The following is an 18,978-nucleotide window of genomic DNA, read 5'->3' on the forward strand; positions in this document are numbered from 1 at the left end:
GTAACTGGAAATTCTATTGTAGAAAAGCATGGTGTTTTCAATGGGGAGAGCAGACTTTTCAGGAAAGTATAAAACTGCCAGCTAGTGGTCTGCAGAGGCCTATTTGCAATTGCTGTAGGCCTTGTGTATTCAGCCCAAACGATTAGGAGAAAGAAACATGCCCTGCCCACGGCATGTTCACAATGACTGATGTTCACTAGAACTCTAAGTGCCAATAGAAAAGTAATTGTTGAAAAGACCCACAGCTTTTATCTAGATTCCGCAAATGGCGGCCGCAGTGCACCACAGACCCCACTTCAGTCCTCTACACGTGTGTCCTCTCGATTCCCTTTTTAGAGGAAACTTGAGTTTCAGCCTAATACAGTATTACGATTCCCCAGTATTACTTCTTGCTGTAATACTACAGTATTTTCTGGGGATACATTCTGGTCAAACCTGGAAGGCTTTATCCAAGTAATAAGGCCTGGAATTACAGTTTCACATGGCATGGTGTAGTGCGGTATTAATGATTCCAGCATATTACGTGCCCTTCCATAGAGGACTATGCAGAATGAAAAATGTCCTAGCTATCGTAACAAAAGTTGCAATTCTATTAAGGACTCTGAGGCAGGATTATGCTATCCTATCTTCACTTTATTGAATGGCAACCATTTTACAAAAACACCAACAAACTACCATGCTCATGAAATCTTGGAAATGCCAAAGAAAGCATAACAAGTCCAATAGGCACAGTCCCAGAGCTCCAGACAATCAATGCGATCCAGTCCAGCTTTTTAGTCCATCATCTGTGTCCACTCTGCCTATTTCGATGCGTGAGATCCACCTCATCTTTTTCATGACTCTTGTTTATTCGTATCCATCCCTACAACCAAAGGACACACTTTAGCCACAGCCCATGGTTAAGGTTTAACCTGTAAGCATGGCAAAGGAAATAAGTATGCAAAATGATGGCAAATCACCACAAGTACAGAACATCATAGCCAAAACATCACTGAAATGTGAAAATGCGTTACTTACTAGTCACGGGCTGGTAATTCCATTCCGGAATCCTAGGGTGGGATAATCCTCGCCTCGGAGTCCTTAATAGAATTGATACTTTCTGTTACAATAGCTAGGAAATTTTTCATTCTATGTAAGGCCTGTGGACTCAGATTATGCTAGTTCAAAGCTTACTTACCACCAAACTAGCTATTTCCAGCTCTGGTTTGAAATAGAACCTCTTAAAGGTGGAATTGGAAGACCAATCCGCAGCATTGAGGATATCCTCCAACCGGTCCTCTAGAGTAAAGTCCTTGGAAGCCACCTTGGAAGCCATTGCACAGTGTGCCGAATGAGTACCAAACATTTGCAGATCAATACCTGCCTCCTGCATCACCCATCTGACCCACAGAGCAATAGTGGGAGAGCATAACGCCCTATGAGGCTTCCTCAATGTGATGAGGAGTTGTCGCTCACCTGAATTCTGCAGACATCTCCTCATACACCTTGAGCCACCTCACAACACACAACTTAGGAGAGTCAGGAAAGGCCTGGTAGGAAATAACCTGCGTCCCACATTTCATCCTTCTATGGACCGTGAACGTAACTCCAGAGGGTGAGAATGTGCACTGCTTGATATCCAGGTTTGCATATCTGAGATCCTTCTATAGGAAATCAGGCAAAGCAACATAGTCAACTCAGCTGAGAGTTAACCAGGTTAACGTCCCAAAGTTCCCGATACCTATGTTCTGGGGGAAGAGGCATTCTTATGCCTCGCAGCAGTCGACACACAAAAGGGTGCTGCCCAATTGGAGAACCATCCACCGTAAGATGCCCTGCAAAAATAGCAGACCGAAAGAAATTGACCGACCTATATGCCAGCCCGTCCTCCGCCACGGAGGCCAAAAAATTAAGAACGTGGGTCACATCTGCTGCTACAAGATCAAGACTCCATTGCAAACACCAATAGGTCCAGCGAATCCAGGAGGATCGGTATCGCTTAACAGTGCTATCGGCCCAGGCCCTGGAGAGGAATCCTTCAGCTGCGCTCGAAAGGCCTGGGACCTCCCATCGTCCCCTGTAATCCACGCTATGAGTGACAGCGACCCACTCCCCTCCCCCCAGGATCAACGGATGAGCCTGATGATCTGGACTGAGCAGAAGCTCTGGAAATAGGGGGCGAGGGATTGGAAAATCCTAGGAAAGGTCCTGAAGAAACAGAAACCAGACTTGAGACTTCCACACCGGGGTGACCATAACCATTTCTGCTCTTTGGCGCCTGACTTAAGCTGATGCTCTCATGATCACTTCGAACAGGGGAAATGCATACCCCCTCTCCAGGGACCAGTCTTGGAGGAACGCATCTGTGGCTACAGCCAGAGGGTCCGACTTCCAACTGAAAAATCTGGCCATCTGGCCATCTGGTGGTCTAGCCTGGATGCAAAGAGGTCCATTGTAAAGGGCCCCCACATCTCCCAGAGAGTAGAGAAAACCATAGAATGGAGTTTCAAAAGGTTGAATTCCCGTAAGCTGTTGTCTGCCTCCTGGTTGACCAGGCCATGCAGGTACTTCGCTGTGACTGAAATCTGTTGGTCCAGGCAATATTGTTAGAAATTGATGGCAAGGTCTGAGAGGGCCTTCGACCAGTTACCCCCTCAGATGGCTGACGTACTGGACTGCCGATATGTTGTTCATCTTGAAAAGCACGCATGCCTGGACCGAGTCCTTGGTTCAGCATCTGACTGCAAAAGAGCTCGCCCACAGCTCTAGATAATGTATATGTAACTGTTGTTTGTGAGAAGAACACGACCCTCCGGTGGAGAACTTGCCAAATCTGGCACCCCACCCTGACCTGCTGGCGTCGGACTCTATGACGATGTCCGGGGCCGAGCCAAAGATTGCCCTTCCATTCCAGGCCTCCATGTTGGTCAACCACCAACTGATCTCGGCTCGTGCTTTCTCTGAAACACCACCACCTGGGAGTAAGAGAGGCCCCTGCACAGATTTGTGGCTTTCAGGTGCTGCAGGCCCTGGTAGTGGAGAGGGCTGGGAAAGATGGTCTGACTGGAGGAAGAGAGAAGGCCCACTAGGCGGGCAGTTGCCGTAGGGAGACCCTCTGTCTGGATAGGGTCTGCCGCAGTTGGTGGCGGATCTGCGTCACCTTCCGCGAGGGGAGGCTAAGAGTAGCATTGATGAAGTCTATCAAGAAAACCAGAAAAATCACCTTCTGAGAAGGGTCAGGAGGGATTTTGTCTTGTGGACCACGAATCCCAAGCTCTGTAAATGGCCTGCAGTGGTCAGAAGCTGGAACGACAGCCTGCGCTGGCTTTTCCCCATTATCAGGATGTCGTTGAGGTCGATGATTAGCCAGATTCCCTGCACCCGTAGGTGTTCCACGACTGGCCTTAGACCCTTTGTGAAACGCCACAGGGCGAATGAGAGGCCGAAAGGTAGAGTGGTAAACTCGTAGGTCTGGCCCTGCCACAGAAATTTCAGGAACCGCCAATGAGGGGGAAAAAATTGCGATCGAGAGATAGGTGTCCTTGGGATCCAGGCGCATCATCCAATCCTGAGGTCGCAGAACGTCCTGTAGAAGGTGAATCCCCTCCATTTTGGGGTGGAGGTAGACCAGCTACTTGTTGCATTGGTGGAGGTTGATAACTGGTCGCTGGCACCCGCCAGTCTTGTCAACCAGGAAGATATTGCTGATGAAAACCCTGCGGATGTGGAGGGGAGCGGGAGATAGCCCCCTTGGCTGAGAGGGAGGTCACTTCCTCATCCACCAGGGCCGATTCGTCGCTGAAAAAAGGAGCGGCTGGCGGGTCACGTCCTGCCGGGGGGCGGGTACCATAAACTTCTATTTGAAACCCCTGCACTGTCTGAAGAACCTAGGTGTCCCTTGTGGTGGAAGCCCAAGCCGGGAAAAAATGTGGTTCCCCGAAAAGCACTCCCTGAGCGATGGACCCCGCTTTGGATTCAAGGAGCGGCGCCGCTTCGTAGACAACGCACAGTTTTTATTCCCTAGAAATATGATTGCCCACTGTGCCCAGGCAGAAAGTGTGTTGATGAAGATTAGCGACCCCAATGACTCAGCCTCCTCTGCCATGTCCAAGATCTTAGTCAGGGGCCCCAGGGGGTCCAGGAGCTTATACTGGCATGCCCGCCAGGATCTATCGATTACCTTTTTCGGATCCTTGACAAACGTTTGCAGAAAGGTAGCAATTCGAGGGTCAATCTCGGGTGTAAGGGCCACCTTCTCTTCTAGGGAGGGGTGGCGGCATTCTGCATTGAGGCAATTACGTGATACCTTCTCCAAGGGCTTCTGAATGCTACCCTCTATATAGGTCACCACTTTCTCTGATGGGGCCCAATCAGAAGATCTAGGGTGGAGGATCTTATCAGAGTCTGGCATGTCAGCACAAGGCCCCTGGACATTGGGGGCAGAGGATGGGCTGAAGGAGGGCAGCCAGGGGAGAAAGGGGCCTTTATCATCGGTATCCCTTTGGCCATCATCAGTCAGAGGAACATGGGACTGAGGTACAGAGTGCTTCGTGAACAACTCAGCAGGGTCTTAAGAAGGGGGCGTGGACGGGTACTGCAAGCCAGGAAGGCCTGTTTTAGTCTTTTGAAGTCATCGAGGTCCACACCAGTCTCATTGGGCACTTCGCCGGTACCGGGCTCGGCTCAGGGGGTTGGGAACCACCATCCGGCGCTGTGGGGGCAGCGGATCCTGGTGAAGTCCCTGCAATTTTTATGCACGTCTGCCCTATTTTGAGGGGGGGGTTGTTCCTCTAATGGGGCAATGGCTTCTGATACTGCCCAGTAAATTGATGCATCAACAGCATCTTAGAAGTCATCATCCCAAGGAAGTGCCGCCTGGGGGTCCTCCTCCCATTGGCCCTCTTCAAAAGGCTCCAGCCCTTGAGAGAGAATAGGCTAATCACCCCACCCCCCAGGAAAAACCCAAGGTAGTGGTCAGAGACCTGCCCCACACTGCACTCACCAGATTTCTAAGTGCGGGGGCTAGCAAGGCACAGCATGATAGCTGCAGTGAAAGGAAGGCTGGGTGTCAGCCCGGAATCCAATGCGGGCAAAGCATCACACTCAAAGGAATCCAATGCGGGCAGCGCATCACACTCAAAGGGTCAAGCCCGGGGACATCACACACTCCCGGTGCAGCAAATCAAAGGGGGGAACCCAACTGGTACGTGTCCCATTAGATCACTGACCTGTCCTTTAATACAGACACCCAGTATGAGGGACTTAAGGCAGCAGGCAACAATATTGACCGTGCAAGCAAGGCCTCAGAAAAACAGGAACTACAGCCGGATCAGGAGATATAGACCCTCTCAGGGGCGTCACTCTCCAGGGGGCAAGGCTCAAATACCGCTGGCGCACAACTCTGTTCCTTTGCAATGACAGGAATTCAGAAAATGCGTTCCACGGCAGGTTGCCACTCAGAGAAGGGCCACCTAGGTGCGGGAGGATGGCATCATGAGCCGCACCAAGCAGAGGCGACCGCGAAGGAGCATAAAGCGTTTCAGAGGCCGTGAGGGAAAAAACTGCTCGCAGTAGTTAAAGAACAGACAGCATTCTAAATAATAACAAGTAATTATCAGGCACTTTGCAGTACAATAGAGAAATTACAAATATCAGGAGAGAAGGAAAAAAGGTACTCATCTCGGCTGCGAGCAGTGCAGAAAGAGACAGAGCGAACTCAGATGATGGACTAAGGAGCTGGACTGGATAGCCCTGATTGGCTGGAGCTCTTGGACTGTACCTATTGGACTTGTTATGTTTTCTTTGGCATTCCCAAGGTTTCATGGGAATGGTAGTTTGTTGGTGTTTTTGTAAAATGGCTGCTATTCATTAAAGTGAAGAAAGGATAGCATAATCTGAGCCTCCGATCCTGACATAGAATTAATTTACAGTCCCTGGCAATACAAGAACCGAGTATTGCCTACACATCTGCTGTAGGTGGAAGAGGAGTGGTATTATCACAACTGATAATCCAGCAGGAGTTAGGAAACTCATAATGTAGTTAGCCCCTTTTGTCTGCCCGACGTGAAAATGCTTATTACTGACCCTCACTCAGTCAATGGGCTTGAGTCGAAAGCAATAAAGCATAAACCCCTTCATCCCTTAATCCAAATCACATACATTCTGAAATTGGCATCTCATAGCCTTCAACCAAGGGATGGATGAAATTGCAAACATTTTCAGCAAGAGATAAACTTCATTTTTGTAAAAATTATTTTTCGCATATGTGTTATACGTGGGCAGTAATCTGCATGAAAATTTACGTGAGGTATGCTCTTGTGTTGAAAAAGCACACGAGACACCATACCAGCTTAATGCACTCTCCATGCAGTTTCTAAAGTCAAGCGATGTAGTTACTAGTACAGCACACATAGCCACATCCAGTTCAGAATTTGAACAATACATTTTCAGTTTTCATCATGTCTCCTGCAAGTAAAAATTACCTAGATTAAGGTAAACAAAACAAAAACAGAAACTGCACGAAATATAGGTATCCCAGTAATCAGGAACAGGCCCCATCAGAAGTGGTACTTGAATGATCTGTCAATGTCTATAGGCAGGGGCACTGGAATTATGCAATTGTGTTGCCACGGTGATTTTCGCAGTTATGGATTTGCTACATAATCCGTCATCTGCTGCATAGTCTACAGATTTTAACAAAACAAGTTTGTCCCTAGCTCAAATGGATAAAAAGTTACTAGAAATGCAACAACACGTGTTGGTGCACAGTGGAAGGCCCCTTGCAATTGTTGACTGGCCGCTTTTCTGTTGTTTATTGCTATATTTGGGTGTTAAGCCGATACTAATGAGGTGCACCCAACTGCTCAGGCAGTGCTAAGAAGTGTAAAAAGTTCAAAACAATAAAGTAAATCTAGCAAAACAACTGCTGCATTACGCCGCATAATTTGCCTGTTCTTGACACTTAATTTACTCAACCCTGCAGCATAATTTGGCATTCCTCTTCCTTATAATTCCAGTGGACTTGTCTATTGGTCCAGACTGAATGGGTTCTTAAAAGGAGGTTGTTAGGAGTATGATTTAACCTTTCTACGGGTCACATCTAGAAAATTCCCTAGATTCCGGTGGTTGAAGAAAAGTGGATCTCAATGGACCTAGTATCTTCTTTCAACTTTTCTAAGTTGTATGATCATGGAGGTTATGTCAATGAAGTCCAGAAAATTGATTCCTGGCTCTAAAATTTGTTACGCCTGAGGACAATGGAAACGCACTTACACATAAAGTGGTGAACCCAGTCATCTGAATAATCACCTGGCAGGGGAGTGCTTGTCAGCCAGAAGTGGGGAACAACCTTTACAACGCAACTGTTACAACGCACTACACTTACAACGCATTTTTTACAACGCATAATCCATTACAACGCACTACACTTACAACGCATGACACTACAACGCATTTTTAAAAACTACCTTTACAACGCATTCCATTACAACGCCTACCATTACAACGCATAATATTACACTACACTATCCAACACTTACCCTACTGTTGCACCCCCTGGAGTTAGAATAGCAATTTTTACCCCTATACTATCCAACACTTACCCTACTGTTGCACCCCCTGGAGTTAGAATAGCAATTTTTACCCCTATACTATCCAACACTTACCCTACTGTTGCACCCCCTGGAGTTAGAATAGTAATTTTTACCCCTATACTATCCAACACTTACCCTACTGTTGCACCCCCTGGAGTTAGAATAGTAATTTTTACCCCTATACTATCCAACACTTACCCTACTGTTGCACCCCCTGGAGTTAGAATAGTAATTTTTACACCTATACTATCCAACACTTACCCTACTGTTGCACCCCCTGGAGTTAGAATAGTAATTTTTACCCCTATACTATCCAACACTTACCCTACTGTTGCACCCCCTGGAGTTAGAATAGCAATTTTTACCCCTATACTATCCAACACTTACCTTACTGTTGCACCCCCTGGAGTTAGAATAGCAATTTTTACCCCTATACTATCCAACACTTACCTTACTGTTGCACCCCCTGGAGTTAGAATAGTAATTTTTACCCCTATACTATCCAACACTTACCCTACTGTTGCACCCCCTGGAGTTAGAATAGCAATTTTTACCCCTATACTATCCAACACTTACCCTACTGTTGCACCCCCTGGAGTTAGAATAGTAATTTTTACCCCTACACTATCCAACACTTACCCTACTGTTGCACCCCCTGGAGTTAGAAAAGTAATTTTTACCCCTATACTTTCTAATACTTACCTTAAATGCAATGTAATATTATGCGTTGTAATGGTATGCGTTGTAATGGTAGTTTTTTAAAATGCGTTGTAGTGTCATGCGTTGTAAGTGTAGTGCGTTGTAATGGATTATGCGTTGTAAAAAATGCGTTGTAAGTGCATGCGTTGTAAAAGTGTGCGTTGTAACGTCATACATCCGCCAGAAGTGAATTCAAAAACCCATCTTGATATTAGTTTGGAGATGTGGGTGACAGAGTGATGTCCTTGTGTCTAGAAATCCTTACCAGTTACTTAATTGGTGATTGACCCAACACTGAAACAGGATAGTCGGTTGCAGGCATGTGTTATGAGAGATTACAATCGCCAAAAAGCCCAAAAACAAATGGCAAACTCCTAATGCTGAGTCCTTCGTATAGCGCATCCCACAAAATATTTTCTGCTTATAAGTTTTTCTGAAATGGGAGTTTGTATGAGGGTGTAGAGCATTTGTTAAATTATTCAATTATATGTGGCTTGATTCTACGTAATATAAGCAACATCCTCTCATGTTTACCTGAATACTACCTTTGTGCTCGCGCAGATCAGTATATAATTAATCCTATACGCGGGGTCAGACTGGCCTATAGTGAGTGTATTCTGGCAGTGCCGGAAGGTCTGGTCTGGCAGGTCATTGTGTGCAGGGCACAAGTCGAGGGTTCACACGTGTAGACGGCGTCTACCTACTCTTTTCACAGGATGGACACCGTCTACCCTGCCAAGAGGTTGGTCCCACAGAAGTATGCTAAACATGTTCCGGTGTAATTTTCACACATCGGAACACATTCAGCAGTGCCTGCACGTTGTCTGCTTTTGTTTCAAGCAGTAGAGTGCTGGCAGGAAGGGAGTTTATCAGATTACAGCTGGGCCCGATATAAAGCCTGTTGTGGCATCTTGGCTGGGAGCTATCCTAGTGGGAGCCTCACACCTCAGTGGAATGGAGGTGAAGCAAAGGCACTCAGCTTCTCACTTCACAAGTACCTGAGAGACGCATGCTTTTTGACTTTGTTCAGGCCCTCTATATTATACATATGCATGCACTGTAAGAAGGTCAAATGTGTTGGTCTGTCCCAGTATATACACAAATAACATAATAATTTTTTTTAGGTCTCACCTGAGCCAGCGTATGCACTACCCTACGAGATATTTAGTTAATGGATTTTTAAAGTGCAACCAGAGGCTTTTCCTGGCCTCAAGCTTGCGTTCACGAGCGCCTGCACGCGCGCAGCCGCCATCTGGCTTTCCCCGCGGCACCCTTCAGCGTGCCTCGCTCCGCCCCTCCCCACCACAGAGAGCGTCCTCGCGCTTCAACGCTCCAAAACATTGGTCGGCTCACACTCGGTTGTAATTTCTTACTTGAGTCACTGTTGTTGAAACTAGCGTGACAGAAGGTGTGCCGTATAGTGGATATAGAAGAATATTTTTTTTTATTGAAATGTTGAGACAAAATGCATTTTTGTGTTTTTAATTTTCCCATGGTATTGTGGATTAACAGACTTGTTGAATAGGTCAGTTACTTGTAAATGCATAGTTCTTTTTTTGTTTCTTGCCCCAAATTCATTCAGGGGTCAAGTGAGTTAGCCCTTGGTAAAGTTATCTTCCTCCTACAAAACGATCACTATGTGGGGCTCACTCGAGCCCAGGTCACACAGCACGTGATGACTGTTGTAATGCCATCTACTCAGTCCAGGCGTACACTGCAAAACCGGGCATCTACTTTATCATGATTCTCCACAAACGAAACCCCATCAAACCAGCATAGAAAGTACACACTCGAAGCCCTCTGCGTTATTTGCAGGTTTGGGGTCAGGGCTCAATGAACCGACTTCGATGATTCCTCAAACTTTGCCTTAGCTTTTAAATCATTTTCAGTGCCCTAAAGAACCCGCCAGAGGACATGCTGCACGATTCAAAACTTCTGAATGTTATTTGCATTTGTATAGCACAAATGACCCCTGCCCCCCAGCCCCACCCCCGTGCACTTGATGTCTCAACTCGTCCTTTTGTTTGGATGCTAACACGACACCTAGTCAGTGCGACTGTGAAATGTCAGTGTTCAATGGGGGGTCCAGCTTAAACTGCATTTCGGATCGGACCTTTTCTTAGCATTCCTTTCTCTTTTTGACGGTTGATTTTAATGTCAGATTCGTTTTGCTTAAACAATTTATTTTGAATTTAGTTAGACTGTGTAACATAGCGCTTTGTTTAGTATTTAGTTAGACTGTGTAACATAGCGCTTGCAAGGTTGTGCCTCTCACACTGATCTGTGTAAGTACTTACCGACCCAGGGGGTAGCGTCAGCTCCGCTGCCGGTGGTGTCTACTTGCCCCTCTCTCTCACAAGGTACACAGTCTACGCCCCTCTCTCTTCGTTTCTTTCTCCCTCTCTAGCTGTTAATCTCATTTTCTACTGTTTCCCGCTTGCTCGCTGTCGTGCTCCCTCTCTCTCGGTCTCCCTTTCACATTGTCTCGCTCCTGTTCTAGATGTGTGTCTCTCTCTCTTCCTCTCATCCCTTTCCATTCTGCTTTCTCTCCTCTCTCTTTAGCTCTTGTTGGTTCTCCTGTTAGGTCAATAAATGAACATGGTGTAGCCTCACTCTTATTCTGGACTTGGTCATTATACTTGTGACCTTGTCATCCGTGTGGATTTTAAATAAAGTGTAAGAAAAAGGCAGATACAGAATCTTGTGATGGTCATCAACTTGAGGCTTGTAAGCGTGCACTATGATTAAAGACACAATGACAATATAAATGGGCAAAAAGATCTTAAACTGCCCTCATAATTTTGAGTTGATACTACAAATGCTTCTTTCACATTTTCTGTGTACTTTTTATTATTTCTGGGTTGCTACCGTTTTAGCTCCTCAATGGATACTGATCATTTCCAGTGGAGTCTCCCAAAGATGCAGTGCTTGCTGCTCTCTAGCCAGTGGCAGAGGGGAAGAGGTTTCAATATTTGTAAGGTCTCGCCTACAGACAGCTGTTAGCTGTTTGTTGCAAAAAACACATTGTGGACAATTACCTATACTTTGGGTAAGCTCACTAATTACCATTGGTTGGTTTTCTTGTTTATTTGGTTTGCTTTCTTCTTATCCAATGGCTCTATTCAATCCTCTGCTTGTGCCATACATGGATCATAGTCCCCTGAAAGTAAGCAGTTGAAGGACATAAGTCATGCATTCAAAAGGATGGTAAAGAAGCTATTTTTTTCTTTTGCATGCTTCTACTGCTTGCATTCAGGGAACTATTTTTTCTTTTGCTTTTAGCAATCCATGAAAGTGCATTTGTATTCTTACTATCGCTCCCTCTCTCTCTGTGTGCGAAGTTCACCTTCACAAATTGCACCCCACATTCTCCGTGATGCTGTCCTATCCACCAGCTCATCATCTGTTGCTTTACCCAACCATCTCTGTGCAGCTGTTTTTTTAATTTTTTTTTATCTCTATTCCCCTGCGCAGTGCCCCTCCCTGCTCATTGCCGCCATCAGCTGAGTTTACTTGCCCTTAATATGCCCTTCTGCTCCTCGGATGCCCATACTCCCAGTCTTGTTTTTTTAATGTATTTATTTTATAACTTTTTAGCTAGGCCTGCCAGCTGCAATTCGCAACAGGAACCTCTTTTTGTAAATGTATTTTTTTAAATTACCACTCCAAGATTGGCATTCACCATCGTCAAGCATTTACAAAAAAAAAATGCTGCAGTGGATGCAATGTCATGATGTATGCACGTGGTTGTATGCTGACAAATACACAGGTGCAGGTCATCACGCTTGGGCTATGTAGCGTCAAGGCACATATGCCCACAGCCGTGATGACCCATGCACCTAAATATATGATCTGACTGTTTTTTTTTGTTGCTTTTTTATTTTTTGCGGCACGCTGTTGAGCATCAGCAAAAATAATTTTCTTCTTTTTGCAGCTGCTGACTGCATCAGCAAAAAGATTTGGCAAAGCCAAAATACGACACATACTAGCTTTGCCAGTACTTGTTTCGGTACTAGTAACTAGTTGGAGTAGCTGGAATTTGCAGCTTTCACAGTTGTACAAAATACATCCTTTGTCGCGTAATCTGCAGATCCCGGAAAACAGGATGGTTCAGCACTGCATACTTATATTAATAGTTGTGCTTTGAGTATCCTTACAAAAACTTACTCAAGTGTTCAGAGGGCTACTGAAAATGAAGAAACGGCTGCAGTACTCGGAGAACAAACATTGGCATAGCCAATAGGTCTCACTTTCGGGACCTAATAAGTATTTAGTTATGCAGCACAATATCCTTATTTAGTATTTATTTATTTGTTTGTATAGCGCGAGAATCGACCCCCATAGGGGTATCTCTGCGCTTAAGCAGACTGTGAGGAGAAGCAGTGGTTCCTAGCAGGTTTAGCAAACACAGAATAAGAAGGTTTTAAGCAGTTTTCTGAATTTCAGATGTTCTGAACACTGTCTAAGAGAGAGAGGGAGCTCATTCCAGAGGCGAGGGCCAAGGTAGGAGAGAGCTTTTCCTCCTAATCTAGCCTTTCTTACACAAGGTACCTCCAGAAGGTGTTTACCGCTAGAACGGAGAGATCTTGGGGGTGCATAGGGTATAAATTTCTCCGAGAGATAGGAAGGGTCCAAATTCTGCAGTGCCTTGTGGATAGTGCAGCAAGTTTTAAATTTAATCCGTTGGCGGATAGGAAGCCAATTAAGCTTTACAAGGAGGGGGTGGGAGGGGGTCCTGGGTGGAACATTCAGGACCAGCTGTGCTGCTGTGTTCTGAACTACCTGTAGTCTGCTGAGTAAGGTATCATTGGCCGAGATCAGCAGGCCATTACAATAGTCCAGGCAGCTTAAAACCAAAGCCTAGACTAGAGGTTTACGGGTAGAATCAGGAAGTAGAGGAAAAACTCGACGGAGTAGGCCTATTACATGAAAACAGGAGCCAGCTGTTTGGGCAACATGCTCCCTCAGGCTGAGGGCCCGGTCTAGGTGAATGCCTAGATTTTTAACTGTGAACTTAGGGGCAGGATAAGAGCCCAAATCAGATGGCCACCAGTCTGGAGTCCATAAGAGGGGGGCCTCTCCAAAGAGCATTACCTCTGTCTTTTCCACGTTGCATTGTAAGAAATTACAATGCAATCATGAAACATTAACTGTTGCATGGTTAAACACTTGTAAGGTCCCAAAGGCGAGACCTATTGGCTTTGCCAATGCTTGTTTTATAGTGCTATAGCGCTTCTCATCTCAATGCAGAGTCCCAGAGCACTTTACATCACACGTACTAATTATAAGTTGACAATAAATTATGTGTGTGTAAATCAATGTGTAGAATATGCTACATATGACAGTGAGGGTTACAAGGTGTAGGAGCCACATTTCCTTCTTAGCTCACTGTGATATATATAGAAGGATTACAATTTATGAACTGCAAATAGCAACATAATCTCTGTGTTAAAAGCAATAACTCACTTACCCATTTACATGAAATACAAATCTGTCAACAGTGTGTTACATAATGTGCTTTGGAGGAGACATATTAACCCTCTATGCTACTTTGGTTCAAAACTGGGACTAGACAAAACACAGCTCTCTTCAGCAAATACGTTAACCTCCACATTTATCCTATCATTATTATTATTCCCTGAGATTTAGTTGACACACAAAGAGCTCTGTAGCAGGTGCCTTAACCCCATAAGCTATTTTAAAACGCAAATTAAGCAGAAACAGATTTGCTGCCACGTTTAATCTTGTTGCCAATTTCTTTGTGGCAGGTTTAAAAAAAAGCATAGGTAGAAACCCAGCTTTTGCGTTGGGGTTGCGTCACAAAATCTCATTTGTTAAATATTGTTATGCGCGCAAATGTAATTGTGATAGACTGCTAAACCTATGTGTGAGGTCTTAAGATCTGATGTCACTTCTTGTGATGTCACCTCTTGTGAGGTAATGGGTTGTGACGCCACTTCTTGTGATTCCACGTGCGATGCCTCGTGCCGTGATGTCATGCAAGGTGATGTCACACGTCATGATGTCACTTGCATACTTGCCTAAATTGGTTAGTCCCCTCCCTTCTTTTTTTTTAGGACTTGTGCCCTGATTGTGTGGACCATTTTTGGGCCGTTTTTGGGACGGTTTTATGATCTGGAGAGTTGGTGCTTACTGAAGATTTCCCTGACATTGCCACAAACATTGCCTGCAGCAAGCACACATGCACCGGTCTCACACACCTTGCATAACACCGGTACAGTGTTTCTTTACGAGTTCAAGATTGCCCCCATTTGCACATGTGGGTCACCTATTCAGCTATCTGATTCGCTAATTGGGGGCATTTTTATTATGGTGCCGGCTCCATTTTTTTTATCCCTTTCTCAACCTGGGCAGTGGGAAACAGGGAGAGGTGGGAGAGGATATGTGTGTGCGTATGCACGTACCGGATATGAGCATGCGTCTGTTTCAGAAAGAACCGGGGTGAAAAGCAATTATCATGTCATCTAATCCAATCGCAGCTGCCAGTGAAAGCGTTTCACCTGTAACCGTGCAGCAACACCGGCCGACAGGGCGGGCTCATCACCGCTATACTTGACTCACTACCAGGGTCAGTGCTACTTCTCGGCGGGGGCATGGATTGAAATGCTAAATGTGTGACCTGAGGCAGGCCCTCCATCAGATTTCCTGACTATACAGACCGAGTTCCACGTCATCAAGGAGTCCTCCAGGAACCCGTGGCTACATTGCATTAAGGGGATGGCGCCTGTCTGAGTTCGAGCAGCTCGTGGGTGGAGTCAGGAAGCGTCTGCATCAAGAGTAAAGAGGTGCTTTAAATGGAAATAAGACGTACACCTGTTTGCTCATGAGAAGTGCTGTTACTCTCCTATTAGATGCATTGCGGCAGTGCTGAGAAGGGCAGGTACTCCCCCTTTCCAGTGGCGGCCGCTATTTACCAGGGGTGACAGGAGAACGGGATGAGGAGGGGTTGAAAATGAAAAAAATAAAAAGCCACTTACCTTCAAGATGGCCACCCAGTAGGCCGCCGCCTTTCGCTCCGCTTGCTACCGCCTCCTGGAAGCTGGAACAGGAAGCACCCAGGCTCCTGACTCCCCTAGCCAATCACAATGCTGCAATGCAGCGCTGCAATTGGTCTGAGCGCCGTGGATCAGCACTGAGGCAGGGAATGGGAGCCTGGGACATGTTCTGCACCCAGGCTGTAATGCAGCCCGGGTGTAGAACATGCAAAGTGTGCATGACAATTTGGCTAGCCCGAGAGGGCCATTCAAAGCGTCATTGCGCACCTTGGAGTGGGCAAACCACTCCTTCCGTGCCCTGCTCTGGCAGTCCAGCTCCGCCCCACACCAGGAAGGGAAAACTAAAACGATAATAACGCTAGTTATTATTATTTTAGTTTTCTTTAACTACTGCTCACACAGCAGTGGGGCAACGCTCCTGCGCATTAGCGGAGGAGCCCCCACTGCCCCTTTCAAATTAAACAACTGCAGGTACTCAGTACTGGACAGCACCTGCCCATTTAAAGCACTGGAGTGAAGGCAGGTGACACACAGTTTATTGTGAGACCTAAGTGCACAAAAATGCCAGATGTAAAAAATACAAGGTAAAAAGTCTACGTGAATGAAACCTGCACCGTGATCAGAGACCTTACCCGGGTATAAGTGCCTCCTTCCATATTCTGGTCCCATATTCTGGATAGTATCTGTTGATGTAAAATCGGATGAAGGGTGGAAGAGGAAAAAACAAAACTGTACCTTAGGTGGAATGCAAGCCAATATAATCCATTCTGCAGCTGTACAAAAGACAGGGCATTCTAAGCACTACTCGTGCACATTCTACTTTTGTGACAGCCAGTAAGCCTTTACCTGATTATTAAACATTATTAGATGGCCTACAAGAACAAGCATTGGCAAAACCAGTAGGCCTGGTATTGGCTGTCAGCCTTTGAGCTTCGCCATTGCTTGGTTTTTTCATGGTTTTTGTAAAAAAATTATTACTGGAAGAGCATCTGGCCCTCACCATTGTAAAAAATATTGGCTAAAAACTCAAATATTTTTGGTCTCATAAAACACACATTGCCATAGTAGCCCTTGGCACTGAATGGAACCACTTTGTGTGTGGATGTGCTCCTTGTGAAAGAGCAGAATGTTGCTACTCACAGTCATTTAGTCATTGGCTGAAGTGGGATGGCCCATTGCTCCAAGCGGCATACTGTATTGAGAGGAACAAAAATGTGAATGACACAATAACAGACCTATGGCTGAAGAGGGCTGGCTGAAAATCGGCATATGTAAGTGTATTACATATATACTTTTTGTACAATCAAAAGGTCTTTGCTAAAGCCAGACCCAATACAATAATTTTTATATATTCCAAAACATTTTCATGCATTGTCATGTGTCAAGGTAAGGACTTGGTAAGTAATTGAAGCCCTCTCCTGCATGCAATGTAAATGTCAAAGGAGGGGGTTTGCATTCTTTTGTTCTGACATCCCTGTGACTATAAAGGCACCTGTCCACTACAATGTTGTCCACAAACCAGGAACCCCTGAAACGTGATAGGATATAATGAGTCGGGCTATCTGTCACCATTGTGACAGGGTATCCTGTCTAAATCAGGCCCTTAATTGGAAATATTTACATGAAATATGTAATTAACCTGTTCGGTATGGAGGATGGCTCCTGGCTGTCCTCTGCACTAGTGCTCACGTGCTAAGGATGACTCCAGGCCATCATAGCACCTAAGTTAGGAAATCCCTCTGGTGCGAGCAACAGAGGGATTTATTTTTAATTATTTTAGCCCCAGTAGCTGGGGAAACCGTACCTGTAAGTCCCTAGTATAGGGTAGGGCATGTAGGTTTAGAGGCCAAGTAGCTTTAATGCACTTAAGAGTGCACTGCTTGTCTTCAAAGAGGGGAAGATACTTAGGAAAGGACCCAGGCTCACCCCCACGTCATGCACCCTCAGCCAGATGGGAGCCCCTGTAATTGGATTAGCAGAGGTGACTGGGAGGGGATTGTTAGGGAAAGTTACCCACACCTGTAGGTTGGGTTAGCCAGACCTTAGGCTCCAGGAGAGATTTGGTTGATTTGGGATTTTGACAAAGAGTGCTATCTGGGACAAAAATAGTGCACACTTTTAAGGAAGTTGTCATACCTGAGGGGGGCACCCTGTACCCCATTGGTCAGGGGTGCCCCGTGCTCGTCACCCCAGAAGCATGGATATGTATGTGAGAGCTGCCAGGCAACTGAGATCACTGTCTTGAAACTACAAGAAGAAGGACTGCCCTGCTCGACCCTTGGAATGCACAAAAGAGGACTGCGGAAATCACCTGCTGCACACCTTGGTCTTCATCTCAAAAAGGACTTGCCTTATTCTGAAAGTTGAAGGAGTAGACTCCCCGAAAGCAACAGGTAAAAAGAGCTCCAAATGCATCATCACCACCAAGAAGAACCCAGCTGACCACCTTCAACTGGACTTTCAAGGATTTGGCAAGGTGCATTGTGGGAATTGTAGTCCCAAGGAGCAACTCAGCGATTCTGGAACCTTGGATTATTGTTGTGGACACTTTTGAACCCCCAAATGACCTTCTGGAGGCTTCTCCAGAAGTTTGAGATCATTTGGACCCGTTGTCGAGATAAGCCAGCAATGTTGAAACGCCACCCGGCCTGAAATTCAGGTTTGCCGTGATGAAGCTCTGGCGCTTTTCATCGTTGACAAGATTTCCAGAAATCGACCGAGGAATCCTGCTGAACAAAGCCGCCGTCATCGAACCCAAACCCGGCCTGCCACGGAGACCCACACGACGTCAAGAGAAAAAGCTCCAAAAAAGTGACTAAGTCAGAAGGTAAAAACTTGACCGGGCCCTACCGCTCATTGTATCCGACCTGCTCTCCATCGCGGTTGGCCTGAAACTTTGACTTTGTCTCGGTCTAACATGACCAGATGACCCAAATTGGCGCTTTTTACTTTAAAGCACTAGAAAACACTTAGGGCCTTGTTTACAAGCCCATTGCACTGCCGGTCCGTTACTTTTTTGATGCACTGGCAACGCAATGGCCTTGCCCATATTTCCAAGGCCATGTAAAGTCACCCTTGCGTGACTTTTCATGGCCTTGTAAATATGGGTCCCTTTTACACATTACTCTGTGTGAAAGGGGCATTCCATGGGTCTTGCTGTCAGTGTTCCCATGCAACATCCATGGAACCTCACACATTCCCAGATTTACAACATTTTGTAAAGCTGGGAATGCGTCAGAATCCTATGCCTCCCCATGGGAGATGTAGGAGTGGTGCAACGAGGAGAAATACTTTTATTTCTTCTCGGTTTTTCCTCCTTTTATGAATGCTGCATTCCACAAATGCCATCAATTATTGCAAAAACAATCATCCCCACGTTGCAGGTACCTTTGCAACATGACGCAATGGTGCCTGCGCTGGAGCATGGCAGCCAATTATGCACCAGTGCAGGGGAAAGCACATGAATGTTGTTAATACGATGCATCCCTGTTCTTTTAAAATGAGGCAGCAATGCGCAGCAAAATGTCTTGCAGTGCTGCACTATTTTGTAGTAAATAAGGCACCTAATCTTTAAAAATTAATTTCTCTGGTTCCATACATTGGATTTTTGTCATTTTGGTGTAATTATAATCATAAAAATATTTCCTAGTTTTATAAATTGGTGTTGGAGTTTTTTTGTGGAATGTCTTACT

The 18,978-nt window shown here is 45.7% G+C and overlaps 1 protein-coding gene across 1 annotated transcript in view; it reads left to right on the plus strand.

Moving 5' to 3' along the window:
- LOC146855703 (uncharacterized) overlaps positions 1 to 18,978 on the plus strand; it is a 1,104,791-nt gene that overhangs the window by 719,695 nt on the left and 366,118 nt on the right. The gene's annotated exons all lie outside the window — the stretch shown is intronic.

The sequence above is a fragment of the Triturus cristatus genome, chromosome 4_1 (genome assembly GCF_964204655.1).
Source record: "Triturus cristatus chromosome 4_1, aTriCri1.1, whole genome shotgun sequence".
NCBI classification, from domain to species: domain Eukaryota; kingdom Metazoa; phylum Chordata; class Amphibia; order Caudata; family Salamandridae; genus Triturus; species Triturus cristatus.